Source organism: Enhydra lutris, unplaced genomic scaffold, assembly GCF_002288905.1.
Source record: "Enhydra lutris kenyoni isolate GAN:26980312 unplaced genomic scaffold, ASM228890v2 scaffoldscaffold21, whole genome shotgun sequence".
NCBI lineage: Eukaryota > Metazoa > Chordata > Mammalia > Carnivora > Mustelidae > Enhydra > Enhydra lutris.
Genome location: NW_019154105.1, coordinates 69,785,464 through 69,802,894, shown reverse-complemented (window position 1 = coordinate 69,802,894; position 17,431 = coordinate 69,785,464).

Sequence of the window (17,431 nt, the reverse complement as noted above, 5' to 3'; positions counted from 1 at the left end):
CCCTCATGATTTGGGATCTCTTCTGATTTGGCTAAAGCATATTTTCCTGGGGTTGTTGCCACCCTTTTAGTATTTCACTTGCTCCTTCATATACTCTTATCTGGACAAAATGACAAGGCGGAAAAATTCACCACAAAAAAAAGAACAAGAGGCAGTACCAAAGGCTAGGGACCTAATCAATACAGACATTGGTAATATGTCAGATCTAGAATTCAGAATGACGATTCTCAAGGTTCTAGCCGGGCTCGAAAAAGGCATGGAAGATATTAGAGAAACCCTCTCCGGAGAGATAAAAGCCCTTTCTGGAGAAATAAAAGAACTAAAATCTAACCAAGTTGAAATCAAAAAAGCTATTAATGAGGTGCAATCAAAAATGGAGGCTCTCACTGCTAGGATAAATGAGGCAGAAGAAAGAATTAGTGATATAGAAGACCAAATGACAGAGAATAAAGACGCTGAGCAAAAGAGGGACAAACAGCTACTGGACCATGAGGGGAGAATTTGAGAGATAAGTGACACCATAAGACGAAACAACATTAGAATAATTGGGATTCCAGAAGAAGAGGAAACAGAGAGGGGAGCAGAAGGTATATTGGAGAGAATTATTGGAGAGAATTTCCCCAATATGGCAAAGGGAACAAGCATCAAAATCCAGGAGGTTCAGAGAACCCCCCTCAAGATCAATAAGAATAGGTCCACACCCCGTCACCTGATAGTAAAATTTACAAGTCTTAGCAACAAAGAGAAAATCCTGAAAGAAGCCCGGGAAAAGAAGTCTGTAACATACAACGGTAAAAATATTAGATTGGCAGCAGACTTATCCACAGAGACCTGGCAGGCCAGAAAGAGCTGGCATGATATATTCAGAGTACTAAACGAGAAAAACATGCAGCCAAGAATACTATATCCAGCTAGGCTATCATTGAAAATAGAAGGAGAGATTAAAAGCTTCCAGGACAAACAAAAACTGAAAGAATTTGCAAATACCAAACCAGCTCTACAGGAAATATTGAAAGGGGTCCTCTAAGCAAAGAGAGACCCTAAAAGTAGTAGATCAGAAAGAAACAGAGACAATATACAATAACAGTCACCTTACAGGCAATACAATGGCACTAAATTCCTATCTCTCAATACTTACCCTGAATGTTAATGGGCTAAATGCCCCAATCAAAAGACACAGGGTATCAGAATGGATAAAAAAACAAAACCCATCTATATGTTGCCTACAAGAAACTCATCTTAAACCTGAAGACACCTCCAGATTTAAAGTGAGGGGGTGGAAAAGAATTTACCATGCTAATGGACATCAGAAAAAAGCAGGAGTGGCAATCCTTATATCAGATCAATTAGATTTTAAGCCAAAGACTATAATAAGAGATGAGGAAGGACACTATATCATACTCAAAGGAACTGTCCAACAAGAAGATCTAACAATTTTAAATATCTATGCCCCTAACATGGGAGCAGCCAACTATATAAACCAATTAATAACAAAATCAAAGAAACACATCGACAATAATACAATAATCGTAGGGGACTTTAACACTCCCCTCACTGAAATGGACAGATCATCCAAGCAAAAGATCAACAAGGAAATCAAGGCCTTAAATGACACACTGGACCAGATGGACATCACAGATATATTCAGAACATTTCATCCCAAAGCAACAGAATACACATTCTTCTCTAGTGCACATGGAACATTCTCCAGAATAGATCATATTCTCGGTCCTAAATCAGGTCTCAACCGTTATCAAAATACTGGAATCATTCCCTGCATATTTTCAGACCACAATGCTCTGAAGCTAGAACTCAATCACAAGAGGAAATTTGGAAAGAACCCAAATACATGGAGACTAAACAGCATCCTTCTAAAGAATGAATGGGTCAACCAGGAAATTAAAGAAGAGTTGAAAAAATTCATGGAAACAAATGATAATGAAAACACAACGGTTCAAAATCTGTGGGACACGACAAAGGCAGTCCTGAGAGGAAAATATATAGCGGTACAAGCCTTTCTCAAGAAACAAGAAAGGTCTCAGGTACACAACCTAACCCTACACCTAAAAGAGCTAGAGAAAGAACAAGAAAGAAAGCCTAAACCCAGCAGGAGAAGAGAAATCATAAAGATCAGAGCAGAAATCAATGAAATAGAAACCAAAAAAACAATAGAACAAATCAACGAAACTAGGAGCTGGTTCTTTGAAAGAATTAATAAGATCGATAAACCCCTGGCCAGACTTATCAAAAAGAAAAGAGAAACGACCCAAATAAATAAAATCATGAATGAAAGAGGAGAGATCACAACTAACACCAAAGAAATACAGGCAATTATAAGAACATACTATGAGCAACTCTACGCCAACAAATTTGACAATCTGGAAGAAATGGATGCATTCCTAGAGACATATAAACTACCACAACTGAACCAGGAAGAAATAGAAATCCTGAACAGACCCATAACCAGTAAGGAGATTGAAACAGTCATCAAAAATCTCCAAACAAACAAAAGCCCAGGGCCAGATGGCTTCCCGGGGGAATTCTACCAAACATTTAAAGAAGAACTAATTCCTATTCTCCTGAAACTGTTCCAAAAAATAGAAATGGAAGGAAAACTTCCAAACTCATTTTATGAGGCCAGCATCACCTTGATCCCAAAACCAGACAAGGATCCCATCAAAAAAGAGAACTACAGGCCAATATCCTTGATGAACACAGATGCAAAAATTCTCACCAAAATACTAGCCAATAGGATTCAACAGTACATTAAAAGGATTATTCACCACGACCAAGTGGGATTTATTCCAGGGCTGCAAGGTTGGTTCAACATCCGCAAATCAATCAATGTGATACAACACATTAATAAAAGAAAGAACAAGAACCATATGATACTCTCCATAGATGATGAAAAAGCGTTTGACAAAGTACAGCATCCCTTCCTGATCAAAATTCTTCAAAGTGTAGGGATAGAGGGCACATACCTCAATATTATCAAAGCCATCTATGAAAAACCCACCGCAAATATCATTCTCAATGGAGAAAAACTGAAAGCTTTTCCGCTAAGGTCAGGAACACGGCAGGGATGCCCATTATCACCACTGCTATTCAACATAGTACTAGAAGTCCTAGCCTCAGCAATCAGACAACAAAAGGAAATTAAAGGCATCCAAATTAGCAAAGAAGAAGTCAAACTATCACTCTTCGCAGATGATATGATACTATATGTGGAAAACCCAAAAGACTCCACTCCAAAACTGCTAGAACTTGTACAGGAATTCAGTAAAGTGTCAGGGTATAAAATCAATGCACAGAAATCAGTTGCATTTCTCTACACCAACAACAAGACAGAAGAAAGAGAAATTAAGGAGTCAATCCCATTTACAATGGCACCCAAAACTATAAGATACCTAGGAATAAATCTAACCAAAGAGACTAAGAATCTATACACAGAAAACTATAAAGTACTCATGAAAGAAATTGAGGAAGACACAAAGAAATGGAAAAATGTTCCATGCTCCTGGATTGGAAGAATAAATATTGTGAAAATGTCTATGCTACCTAAAGCAATCTACACATTTAATGCAATTCCTATCAAAGTACCATCCATTTTTTTCAAAGAAATGGAACAAATAATCCTAAAATTTATATGGAACCAGAAAAGACCTCGAATAGCCAAAGCAATATTGAAAAAGAAAGCCAAAGTTGGTGCCATCACAATTCCGGCCTTCAAGCTCTATTACAAAGCTGTCATCATCAAGACAGCATGGTACTGGCACAAAAACAGACACATAGATCAATGGAACAGAATAGAGAGCCCAGAAATAGACCCTCAACTCTATGGTCAACTAATCTTCGACAAAGCAGGAAAGAATATCCAATGGAAAAAAGACAGCCTCTTCAACAAATGGAGTTGGGAAAATTGGACAGCCACATGCAGAAAAATGAAATTGGATCATTTCCTTATACCACACACGAAAATAGACTCAAAATGGATGAAGGATCTCAATGTGAGAAAGGAATCCATCAAAATCCTTGAGGAGAACACAGGCAGCAACCTCTTCGACCTCAACCGCAGCAACATCTTCCTAGGAACATCGCCAAAGGCAAGGGAAGCAAGGGCAAAAATGAACTATTGGGATTTTATCAAGATCAAAATCTTTTGCACAGCAAAGGAAACAGTTAACAAAACCAAAAGACAACTGACAGAATGGGAGAAGATATTTGCAAATGACATATCGGATAAAGGGCTAGTGTCCAAAATCTATAAAGAACTTAGCAAACTCAACACCCAAAGAACAAATAATCCAATCAAGAAATGGGCAGAGGACATGAACAGACATTTCTGCAAAGAAGACATCCAGATGGCCAACAGACACATGAAAAAGTGCTCCATATCACTCAGCATCAGGGAAATACAAATCAAAACCACAATGAGATACCACCTCACACCAGTCAGAATGGCTAAAATTAACAAGTCAGGAAATGACAGATGCTGGCGAGGATGTGGAGAAAGGGGAACCCTCCCACACTGTTGGTGGGAATGCAAGCTGGTGCAACCACTCTGGAAAACAGCATGGAGGTTCCTCAAAATGTTGAAAATAGAACTACCCTATGACCCAGCAATTGCACTGCTGGGTATTTACCCTAAAGATACAAACGTAGTGATCCGAAGGGGCACGTGCACCCGAATGTTTATAGCAGCAATGTCTACAATAGCCAAACTATGGAAAGAACCTAGATGTCCATCAACAGACGAATGGATAAAGAAGATGTGGTATATATACACAATGGAATACTATGCAGCCATCAAAAGAAATGAAATCTTGCCACTTGCGACGACGTGGATGGAACTAGAGGGTATCATGCTTAGCGAAATAAGTCAATCGGAGAAAGACAACTATCATATGATCTCCCTGATATGAGGGAGAGGAGATGCAACATGGGGGGTTAAGGGGGTAGGAGAAGAGTAAATGAAACAAGATGGGATTGGGAGGGAGACAAACCATAAGTGACTCTTAATCTCACAAAACAAACTGAGGGTTAATGGGGGGAGGGGGGTTGGGGGGGTGGGATTATGGACATTGGGGAGGGTATGTGCTATGATGAGTGCTGTGAAGTGTGTAAACCTGGCGATTCACAGACCTGTACCCCTGGGGCTAAAAATATATGTTTATAAAAAATAAAATTAAAAAAAAATAAAAAAATAAAAAAAAATTTAAAAAAAAACAATAGTACCAAGAAATCAAAATGATGCCTACAAAGGTTACCTGTTCCATGGCCAACACAGGTAGTAGAGGTGTTCACAGACACTGGACTCCTCCCCTTCTCCTACACAAAACTCTGAAACATGCAGATAATTTAAAGTCTGAATTTTAGAACCACCAGACATCTTAGAGGTGTTTGGCACCATTTCCTTGGTCTATAGAATAAAACATAGTAGTTCATTGGCACAACACTAATTTAAACATAGGTACCCCTAAACCTTAGATACATGGCCTAAGTTCTTTCCTTTCAGATTTTGACTAATATAAGTCATAGTCATACCATACAAATTATTACAATGGTTGGGAAGTAAGTAATCTTAGGTAAGGGAATATTTTAGCAATGTTTAAAGCTTTATCTCACTTTGTAGAAGAGGCTGAGCTGAGTGTTTTTAAATACTATTTCAGATGGAGGCATAATATTCCATTGTATATATGGACCATATCTTCTTTATCCATTCGTCTGTTGAAGGGTGTCTTGGCTCTTTCCACAGTTTGGCAATTGTGGACATTGCTACTATGAACACAGGGGTACAGATGGCCCTTCTTTTCACTACATCAAGTTACACTAAATTTTTAAACATTGAGGGACTTCTTGGTTTTCTTTTTCATTATGACTATGGTTCAATTTCCCTGTGGTCTAAGAATATAGCCTAGCTAATTTCAGGCTTTAAAATGTGTAGTCTTGATTCATGGTCCCAACATATCGTCTATTTGGGTTAATCTTTTTTTTTTTTATTTTTATTTATTTTTTCATTTACTTTCAATGTTTGAGAATTCATTGTTTATGCACCACACTCAGTGCTCCATGCAATACATGCCCTCCATAATACCCACCACCAGGCTCACCCAACCTCCCACCCCCAGCCACTCCAAAACCCTCAGCTTGCTCTTCAGAGTCCACAGTCTCTCATGGTTCATCTCCCCCTCCAATTTCCCCCAACTCACTTCTCCTCTCCATCTCCCAATGTCCTCCATGTTATACCTTATGCTCCACAAATAAGCAAAACTGTACGATAATTGACTCTCTCTGCTTGACTTATTTCACTCAACATAATCTCTTCCAGTCCTGTGCATGTTGATACAAAAGTTGGGTAATCAACCTTTCTGATGGAGAAGTAATATCCCATGGTATATATGTACCATATCTTCTTTATCCATTTGTCTGCTGAAGGGCATCTTGGTTCTTTCCACAGTTTGGCAACCGTGGCCATTGCTGCTATGAACATTGCAGTAGAGATGGCCCTTATTTTCACTACATCTGTATCTTTGGGGTGAATACCCAGTAGTGCAATTGCTGGGTCATGGGGTAGCTCTATTTTTAATTTCTTAAGGAATCTCCACACCATTTTCCAAACTTGTATTCCAAACTGCACCAACTTGCATTCCCACCAACAGTGTAAGAGGGTTCCCCTTTCTCCACATCCTCTCCAACACTTGTTATTTACTGTCTTGTTAACTTTGGCCATTCTAACTGGTGTAAGGTGGTATCTCAATGTGGTTTTGATTTGAATCCCCCTGATGGCTAATGATGAACATTTCCTCATGTGTCTGTTAGCCATTTGTTTGTCTTCCTTGGAGAAGGGTCTGTTCATGTCTTCTGCCCATTTTTTGATGTGATTATCTGGTATTTGACGTTATGTTTGAAGAGTTCTTTATAGATCTTGGATATCTTAGAAGCACCGGGTGTTATACACAACTAATGATCACTGAACACTACATCAAAAACTAATGATGTCAACCTTTTGTTTGTACTGTCATTTGCAAATATCTTCTCCCATTCCATGGGTTGCCTCTTTGTTTCGTTGACTGTTTCCTTTGCTGTGCAGAAGATTTTGATCTTGATGAAGTCCCAAAAGTTCATTTTCGCTTTTGTTTCCTTTGCCTTTGGAGACATATCTTGAAAGAAGTTGCTGTGGCTGATATCGAAGAGGTTACTGCCTATGTTCTCCTCTAGGATTCTGATGGATTCCTTTCTCATGTTGAGGTCCTTTATCCATTTCAACTTTATCTTTGTGTATGGCGTAAGAGAATGGTTGAGTTTCATTCTTCTACATATAGCTGTCCAATTTTCCCAGCACCATTTATTGAAGAGACTGTCTTTTTCCCACTGTATATTTTTTCCTGTTTTGTCAAAGATTATTTGCCCCTAGAGTTGAGGGTCCATATCTGGGCTCTCTACTCTGTTCCACTGGTCTATGTGTCTGTTTTTATGCGAGTACCATGCTGTCTTGGTGATCACAGCTTTGTAGTAAAGCTTGAAATCAGGTAACGTGATGCCCCCAGTTTTGTTTTTGTTTTTCAACATTTCCTTAGCGATTCGGGGTCTCTTCTGATTCCATACAAATTTTAGGATTATTTGCTCCAGCTCTTTGAAAAATACCGGTGGAATTTTGATCGTAATGGCATTAAAGTATAGTTTTCTCTAGGCAGTATAGACATTTTAACAATGTTTATTCTTCTGATCCAAGAGCAAGGAATGGTCTTCCATCTTTTTGTGTCTTCTTCAATTTCTTTCATGAGTGTTCTGTAGTTCCTCGAGTATAGTTCCTTTACCTCTTTGGTAAGGTTTATTCCCAGGTATCTTATGGTTCTTGGTGCTATAGTAAATGGAATTGATTCTCTAATTTCCCTTCCTGTATTTTCATTGTTAGTGTATAAGAAAGCCACTGATTTCTGTACATTGACTTTGTATCCTGCCACGTTGCTGAATTGCTGTATGAGTTCTAGTAGTTTGGGGGTGGAGTCTTTTGGGTTTTCCATAGAAAGAATCATGTCATCTGCAAAGAGAGAGAGTTTGACTTCTTCATTGCCAACTTGGATACCTTTTATTTCTCTTTGTTGTCTGATTGCTGTTGCTAGGACTTCTAATACTATGTTGAACAAGAGTGGTGAGAGTGGGCATCCTTGTCGTGTTCCTGATCTCAACGAGAAGCCTGCAAGCTTTTTCCCATTGAGGATGATATTTGCTGTGGATCTTTCATAGATTGATTTTATGAAGTTCAGGAATGTTCCCTCTATCCCTATACTTTGAAGCGTTTTAATCAGGAACGGATGCTGGATTTTGTCAAATGCTTTTTCTGCATCAATTGAGAGGACCATGTGGTTCTTCTCTCTTGTCTTATTGTTTTGTTCTATCACATTGATTGATTTGCGAATGTTGAACCATCCTTGTAGCCCAGGGATGAATCCCACCTGGTCATGGTGGATAATCTTTTTAGTGTGCTGTTGGATCCTGTTTGCTAGGATCTTGTTGGGAATCTTAGCATCCATATTCATCAGGGATATTGGTATGAAATTCTCCTTTTTGGTAGGGTCTTTGCCTGGTTTGGGGAGCAGGGTAATGCTGGCTTCAGAGAAACGGTCTGGAAGTTTTCCTTCTGCTTCAATTTTTTGAAACAGCTTCAGGAGAATAGGTGTTATTTCTTCTTTGAAAGTTTGGTAGCATTCCCCAGGGAATCCATCAGGTCCTGGGCTCTTGTTTTTTGGGGAGCTTTTTGATCACTGCTTCAGTCTCATTACTAGATATCGGTCTATTCAGGTTGTCAATTTCTTCCTGGTTCAGTTTTGGGAGTTTATAGTTTTCCAGGAATGCATCCATTTCATCTAGGTTGCTTAGCTTATTGTCATATAACTGTTGATAATAACTTCTGATGATTGTTTCTACTTCCTTGGTGTTAGTTGTGATCTCTCCCTTTTCATTCATAATTTTATGAATTTGGGCTTTCTCTTTTCTTTTGGATTAGTGTGGCCAATGGTTTATCGATCTTATTGATTCTTTCAAAAAACCAGCTTCCTGTTTCATTGATACGTTCTACTGTATCTCTGGTTTCTACCTCATTCATCTCTGCTTTAATCTGGATTATTTCCCTTCTTATGTGTGGAGCTGGTTTTTATTTGTTGTTGGTTATCCAGCTCTTTAAGGCGTATAGACAGCTGGTGTATTCTGGATTTTTCGGTTTTTTTGAGGGAGGCTTGGATGACTATGTATTTCCTCCTTAGGACCGCCTTTGCTGTATCCCATAGGTTTTGGACAGAAGTGTCTTCATTCTCATTGGTTTCCATGAATTGTTTAAGTTCTTCTTTGATCTCCTGGTTGATCCAAGCATTCTTAAGCAAGGTGGTCTTTAGCTTCCAGGTGTTTGAGTTCCTTCTGAACTTTTCCTTGTGATTGAGCTCTAATTTCAAAGCATTGTGATCTGAGAATATGCAGGGAATAATGTCAGTCTTTTGGTATCAGTTGAGTCCTGATTTGTGACCCAGTTTGTGGTCTATTCTGGAGAAGGTTCCATGTGCACTTGAGAAGAATGAGTATTCTTTTGTTTTAGGGTGGAACATTCTGTATATATCTATGAGGTCCATCTGGTCCAATGTGTCATTCAATGCTCTTGTTTCTTTATTGATTTTCTGCTTTGATGATCTATTACTGAGAGAAGCGTGTTAAGATCTCCTACTATTAATGTATTCATATCAATATGACTCTTTATCTTGATTAATAGTTTTCTTATGTAATTGGCTGCTCCCATATTGGGGGCATAGGTATTTATAATTGTTAGATCGTCTTGGTGGATAGTCCCTTTAAGAATGATGTAGTGTCCTTCTGTATCTCTGACTACAGTCTTTAGTTTAAAATCGAATTTATCTGATATGAGAATCACTACCCCGGCCTTCCTTTGAGGCCCTTTCGCATGAAAGATGCTTCTCCATCCCTTCACTTTCAGTCTGGGTGTATCTTTAGGTTCAAAATGGGTCTCTTGTAGACAACATATGGATGAGTCCTGTCATTTTATCCAATCTGCAACCCTGTGTCATTTTATGGGCACATTTAGGCCATTCCCATTGAGAGTGATTATTGATAGATACATTTTTATTGACACCGTGTTACCTTTGAAGTCTTTCTTTCTGTAGATTGTCTCTATATTTCTATTCAATGATATTTTTAGGATTTTTTTCTCTTTTATAGAACCCCCCTTAATATTTCCTGCAGTGTCGGCTTGGTGGTTGCATAGTCTTTTAAGCCTTGCCGGTCTTGGAAACTCTTTATCTCTCCATCCATTTTGAATATCAGTCTTGCTGAATAAAGTATTCTTGGCTGCATATTCTTCTCATTTAGTGCCCTGAGTATATCTTTCCAGTCCATTCTGGCTTGCCAGGTCTCTGTGGACAGGTCTGATGTTATTCTGATGGGCTTTCCTCTGTACATAAGGAGCTTCTTTGTCCTGGCTGCTTTCAAGAGGACCTGCCTACAATCATAATTCTTCATTCTTACTATTAGGTGTCTCGAGGACTTTCAAGAATCTATAATCTTGGGGGGAAACCATTCTGCCTCTAGTACATGAACGCTGGTTCCATTTGTGTGATTGGGAAAATTTTCATGAACAACTTGTTCCACTCTATCTTCTAGACTTCTTTCTTTCTCTTCCCCTTCAGGGATTCCAATAATTCTGACGTTGGAATGTTTCATGGCATCATTTATTTCCTTGATTCTGTTTTCGTGACTTCTAAGCTGTTTGTTCCAGGCTTCCTCCTGATCCTTTCTCTCTATCTGTTTGTCCTCCAGATCACTAATTCTATCTTCTGTCTCAGTTACCCTAGCTTTTAGAGAATTTAGATTAGACTGGAACTCATTGAGAGCATTTTGAACATCATCCCTGGTGGCTTTCAGTTGTGCCCTAACATTGTGAACATCATCCCTGGTGGCTTTCAGTTCCGTCCTAATCAATTCCGTTTGGTCATCATGGCTTTCTCCAACCTAACTATTGCCTGGATAATTGTGAGCCTGAGTTCCCTTTCTGACATATTGTCTATGTTGATAGCCATTAGCTCTGTTGCAGAAGGCCCATCCTCTGTATTTTTCTTCTGTTGGGCATTCCTCCTCCTAGTCATTTTGGTGAGAGATGACTGAATGGATGTAGCTGGATGTATCGACTGTGGTGTAGTCAAGGTGCACCCTGGAACACTTCTGAGCAATCAGGATTCCCCACCCAAATGAGAGAAAAAAGAAAATAAGAAGAAAAAAGAGAGAGAGAGAGACAGGAAAAAAAAGGGAAGATAAAAGAGAAGGCTCAGCCCAAATGGGCCCCAAGGTAAGATTTATGAAGCATACAAACAAAAACAGACAAACAAAAAGACTGATAAAACTATATGACAAAAGAAAAAAAAATATATATATATATAAAAGCAAAAAGAAAGGAAGAACCTCGTCAAAAAGAACCCCAAGTATAAGATTTATATACTATCAGGACAAACACAAATACACAGAAACACTGGTGGAAGAAAAAGATGGGAGTGTGGTTATAAATTTTCAGTGTGGGCGAGGAAGGTTATTTAGATTCTTCCTGGATGTATCTTGATATCTTTGTTAAAGGACTCAACTTTCCTAAGATAAAGGGAGATTAAAAATTGGTTTACCTATAGGGGTAGCATTGATTGGGGAAAGGGGGTTACCTTGAAATTTAACTCTATATGAATATTAGAAAATAAAAATAAAAAAGAATAAATTGTCAGGTTTTATAGGCGAGATAAACACGACACCAGGAGAGGTAGGTGCAAGGCAAGATTTATTAAAGGCACTCCCCGGCAAAGTTTCAGGGCTCAGGAGAAGGGGAGCAAGGAAAGTTGCACCGGGAGGAGGTGGGCACTCTTGGGCAAGGTTCCTCGACTCCAAAAAGGGGAGTGGGGGAAGTCGCGCTGGGAGGGAGTTGGTGGAGGTCTTTTATCTGTTTCCTGCATAGGTATCAGGTTACCTATGGAGATGTGACCTGGGCATACATCCTTTTGGCGGGAGAGTCAAGGGTTAAGGAAAGGGGAGGGAGGAGGCTGGAAGACCGCGGGACCCGGCGTTCATTTCTTTTTTTTAAAGATTTTATTTATTTATTTGACAGACAGAGATCACAAGTAGGCAGAGAGGCAGGCAGGGAGAGAGGGAGGAAGGGAAGCAGGCTCCCTGCTGAGCTGAGAGCCCGATGTGGGCTCGATCCCAGGACCCTGGGATCATGACCCGAGCTGAAGGCAGAGGCTTTAACCCACTGAGCCACCCAGGTGCCCCCGGGCAGTCATTTCTATTGTTCCTCCTGCATTCCCGGAGCCATCGACCCAGCATTCCAACCTTTTTGGTGTAATAGGGGCATCGATTCAGATCTGGCTACTTCCTGCTGGCAAAGGGGCATCGTTATAGGGTCCTTCGGATGTGGGTAGGTGGATATAAGGATGCAGGAGGAGTTGGTTGACAGTGACCCTGGAAACCTTGCGGATGCGATCCTGAACGAAGAGAAGAACACAGGGGGCGATTAGTGCTAATAGGCAGAGGAGAATAAGGGGACTTAGGATTGGAAGGAGCCAGGTCATTAAGGGGGAGAGCCACCATTGAGAGGGGTTTATTCCAGGGTGATGCCGGCCACCAAGGGAGTCGCGGATTTTTGCCAGAGCACCGATATTGGTTTCGACTATACTGGATTCATTGATATAATAGCAGCATTCTTCATTGAGGAATAAACAGGTTCCTCCCTTGTCTGCGGTGAGCAGGTCCAGGGCTCGTCGGTTCTGTAGGACTACCGGGCCACTGAGGTAACCCGAGGATTGGGGGTGATAGGGGATATGGAGTCTCCAGGTGATGTTGAGGCTCTCGGAGATCTGTTGTGTGATGCTGGAGATGAAGCCCGGTCCATTGTCCTATTGTAGGGTTCAAGGGAGTCCAAACCTCGGGATGATGTGTTCAATGAGAACCGCGGCGACCATGTCTGCTGTTTCCCTAGGGGTGGGGAATGCCTCGATCCAGCCTGTGAAGATGTCCACAAGAGTTAGTAGGTATCTAAAGGTTTTGTGTGAGGCATGTGAGTGAAGTCAAGTTTCCAGTCCTCGCCTGGCTGATGCCCTTGGAGCTGGTGGGTGGGTCCAAGTCTGCGGAGGCCACCCTGGGCATTGACCACAGAACAGGTTCTGCAGGCCTGGTATACCTCCTTGATGGTCTTTTGGAGGAAGGAGTGGTGAAAGAGAGGTTGGAGAAATTGGTATAGGGCCTTTGGACCGATGTGGAGGGACCGGTGGATGTCAGTGATGAGGGTGTGGATTAGGCCGTTTGGGAGGGCAATTTTGTCCTGGACATAATACCATCCCTTGTCACCCAACCTGCCACCTAATGTTTTGAGGGCCTGAGTCTCCTCATCAGTGTACGAGGGACTGTGAGGAGTGTTGAGAAACAGGAGAGGGGCTGGAGAGGAGTTTAAGGCCGTCTGTCGGGCAATAGAGACGTTGTTGTTCCCCAAAGAGATGGGGTCCTTGGAGGCCTGATGGCCATGGCAGTGGACAATAGCCACCTCAGTAGGGTAATTGACAGCCTCGAGGAGTTTGGCAATAAGAGGCCTGTTGACTATGGGGGTTCCCTTGTTCATGAGAAATCGCTTTTCTCGCCAGAGGACAGAGTGAGTGTGAGTAATAAGGAAAGCATACTTGGAGTCAGTATAAATAGTGACCCGTTGGCCCTCAGATAAGTGAAGGGCCCTGGTAAGACCCACGAGTTCTGCCTTTTAAGAAGTAGTTCCAATGGGAAGGGGGGCTGCTTCTATGACTGCGTCCAGGGTGACCACTGCATAGGCCGCTTGTCGCTGTCCATCTGGAGCTATGAGGGAGCTCCCATCCACGAACAGAGTGCGATCAGGGTCAGGTGGTGGCTGGTCCGAAAGTCCTGGATGGGAGGGAGAGAGTTCTTCCAGGAGTTGAGAGCAGGAATGGGAAGGAATGGGGGTAGACGAAGGTGTCAGCAAGAGAGTGGTGGGATTTAGGTGAGGAGAGACAGAGAGTGTGACCTGGTGTACAGCAGGTGGTAGAGTTGGAGACGGGAAGGAGTGAGTTGTGCCAAGGATTTGTGGCTGACTAAGTCCATTAGTCAATGGGGGGAGAAGACCCCGAGAGCTGTTCTAAGGTAAGTTTGAGGGCCTCCTTTGTCAGAGAAGGCTGCCGCTAGGACCCTGAGGCAGGGCTGCCATCCCTGGGCAGTGACATCTAGTTGCTTGGAGAGTTAATGGGGATAAGGAGACCCTGCTGCCAGAGGCGGTCGCTGATGAGCTTAAGTCATCAGTGGGTTGCTACTACAGTTCTGGAAATGTCCCATACCTGCGGGTCTACGGAGGGAAGACAGTCTGGGATAGAGGCTGAGCCATAGGGAAGCAGAGGAAGGATGAGGTGAGCAGAAGTCGAGGGAGAGGGAGAGAGATTAATGGTGGCCTGAAGTTTGTGGAGGATGTCCCTGCCTACTAGGGGAATGGGGCAGGAAGGGATAATGAGGAAGGAGTGTGAGAAGGGGAACCCATCCAGGCTGCACATAAGGGGTGGGGTGGCCTTTGGAGTGGAGGAAGTACCATCAATTCCCATAACTGCAACTGGGGAGGGACGAGTAGGACCCGAGTAGGAAGGCAGGATGGAATAGGTAGCTCCTGTGTCTAACAGAAAGGAAATGGACTTACCCGCTACCTGGAGCATGACCCTGGGCTCGGCATGGGTGAGAGGGGTGTCCGAGTCTGGGCTTCATCAATCATCCTCCAATCCAAGAAATTGGAAGGCAGGACTTACCATCTCAGGGTCTCCCCTGCGTGGAGGCGCCAGGAATCCCCCAAGGCTGGGGCAGTCCGATTTCCAGTGGCCCATCATGCAGCATTGAGGGCATGGCCTAGTAGGCGCTTTTGGATTGGGGCATTGACAGGCCCAGTGTCCCTCGGCTCCACACTTGAAACAGGCCCCTGGAGGGACGCGGTTAGGTGCTCCCTTCTGTTGACCCCAGAGCCTGCCGGCCTCAGGGCTGCTACCAGGGCTTGGGTCTGCAGTTGGACCTTCTGTTGGAGTTTGGCTTGGTGCTTAAGTTCTGCTGCCTCCTCTAGGGAGTTAAAGACTTTAAATGCCATTTTCACCAGATCAGAAATGGGAGTTTGAGGGCCCTCCTCCACTTTCTTTAATTTTTCCCGTATGTCGGCGGCTGACTGAGAAATAAAGTGAGTAGCTAAAACAGTCGCCCCTGCTGGAGAAGCCGGGTCTAGGCGAGTGTATTGAGTCAGCGTCTCAGTAAGTTGGTTAAGAAACATGGCCAGGTATTCATTGGGTTCCTGAATGATTTCCCTTCACAAACCTTCTACAACTTTCCTTTGCATTCAGGTTTTGTCCCAAGTCATTTCATTCAGGACAAAATTACCTCCTTTTACTTTCAGCAAAATGTACTCCCATTCCTTAAATCTTTCTTAAATGCCTTCTACTTTCCTACATACAGAGTTGCTTCCTTTATTTCCATCAGTCTTACAGTTAGCAGAATTTTGTACTCTTAGAAACACCTGTAGTTATTAACATCTAGTCAGTTATTAATCAATTGTGAACGGTTATAACAGAATTCTTTAGATGCCAATTTATGAATCAGTTAAGCACAAACCATGCTTACTAACAGATTTAAATATTCTTACTTTCTTTTGTTGTAAGAAGTCAAAAGCACAAAGCTATGTTCAGTAATCAATGACTTGGCATTTTATCCTCTTTGGAAAAGACCTAAATGTCCAACAAATTTAATTACATTTGTCATCCAAGCAAAACTTTAAACTTTCAGGTTACCAAAGACTTTGAAAGCTATCTCAGCAATTACCCATTCAAACTTTGAGACAGACAATTAACTATCAGTTTAGTCATTTGTTTGCTAACAGATTTTAACAAATAACACGAGCTTATTTGACCTTCAGTAAACTTTGATTGAAGTTTTACATTTACTGCGGAGGTCATTTCTATTGTTCCTCCTGCATTCCCAGAGCCACCGACCCAACATAATCTAGACTAAACTAAACTAAAATTTAAAAAAAAAAATTAAAAAATAGAAAAGCAAAAGAAAAACACGGGTGTATGTATCAAAAAGTTCAGGTTAGAAGGTTATTATGGAATTTGATGTACTGGACATTTCACTGTGATGGTAAATAGGTTAAAAAATTATCTATATATTGGGGCGCCTGGGTGGCTCAGTGGGTTGGAGCCTCTGCCTTCGGCTCGGGTCATGGTCCCAGGGTCCTGGGATCGAGCCCCGCATCGGGCTCTCTGCTCTGTGAAGAGCCTGCTTCCTCCTCTCTCTCTGCCTGCCTCTCTGCCTACTTGTGATCTCTCTCTGTCAAATAAATAAATAAAATGTTAGAAAAAATTATCTATATATAAAAAAAAATGAACCAGAATAGTGGGAACGAGTTAAAAATAAAAGTTGTCCTATGAAGTAGTGGTGGCTGTTCTCTTGTCTTTTTTTTTTTTTTTTCCCTTTCCTGGTTGGTTTTCTGGGGGAGGGGCCTGTCACGTGGGTTTTCAATCAATGATGTTCCCTGAGTTAAATCCTCCCACCCCCTCAAGGGGGTGGGCTCTGAGGAAACCGGTTTTTCAGGCTTTTGTTCTCTGGAGGTTTTTATGGTTGTTTGTTAATTTTCTCTCTCTCTCTCTCTCTCTCTCTCTCTCTCTCTCTCTCTCTCTCTCGCCTTGACAGCTTTTGATGGTTTTTGGAGGTTTAGAGGAAAGCAAACTACACCCAGACCTCCCCTCTCAGAAAGAAGCCTCAGTCTGCTCCCCTGTGGGTGCTGCAGAGCTGCTGGCAGAGCAGGTTCCAAGTCGCGGTCCCTGGGGACACAGGATCTCCTGCTTGGACCCAAAACCACGGCAGCAGCGGCTGTCTGGGCAGCTGCAGACCAAGAGCACCGGGCTGGCACCTGCATGCACCTCTCTCAGGGGAGGGTGAGGGGCGCGCGCATCTCAGGCCCTGATAGCATGGCGCGGCGTTCTGCCGTCTGGCGAGACTCCCAGCCCCTTCACAGGAGCTGGACCCCATGCGTTCTCCAGTGCGCTGGCGTCTCAGGGACCAAGACCTGGTTTCTCTGCCGCACTCTCTCTGGCTCGGCGCCAGGGAAGGCCGTCCTGGGTCTGGGGACTTAAGCCCCTGTCCCTAACTGCCTCGATTCCCACAATTTTCCCCCACAATCCTTTGCTCTTTTTGAGTGCTTTCAACCAGACTCCAAGTTAATGCTGGTCCCCAGACGCAGGGCACTCTCATATTGGGGTATTACTTTCCAATCGGTTGCCTCTGGTGGCTCCCTCCCCCTTTTGTTTATCAGTCCGACGTTCCCACACTCCGCTTTACCTGCCCACTGGCGTCTTCTGCCCCTGTAGAGATC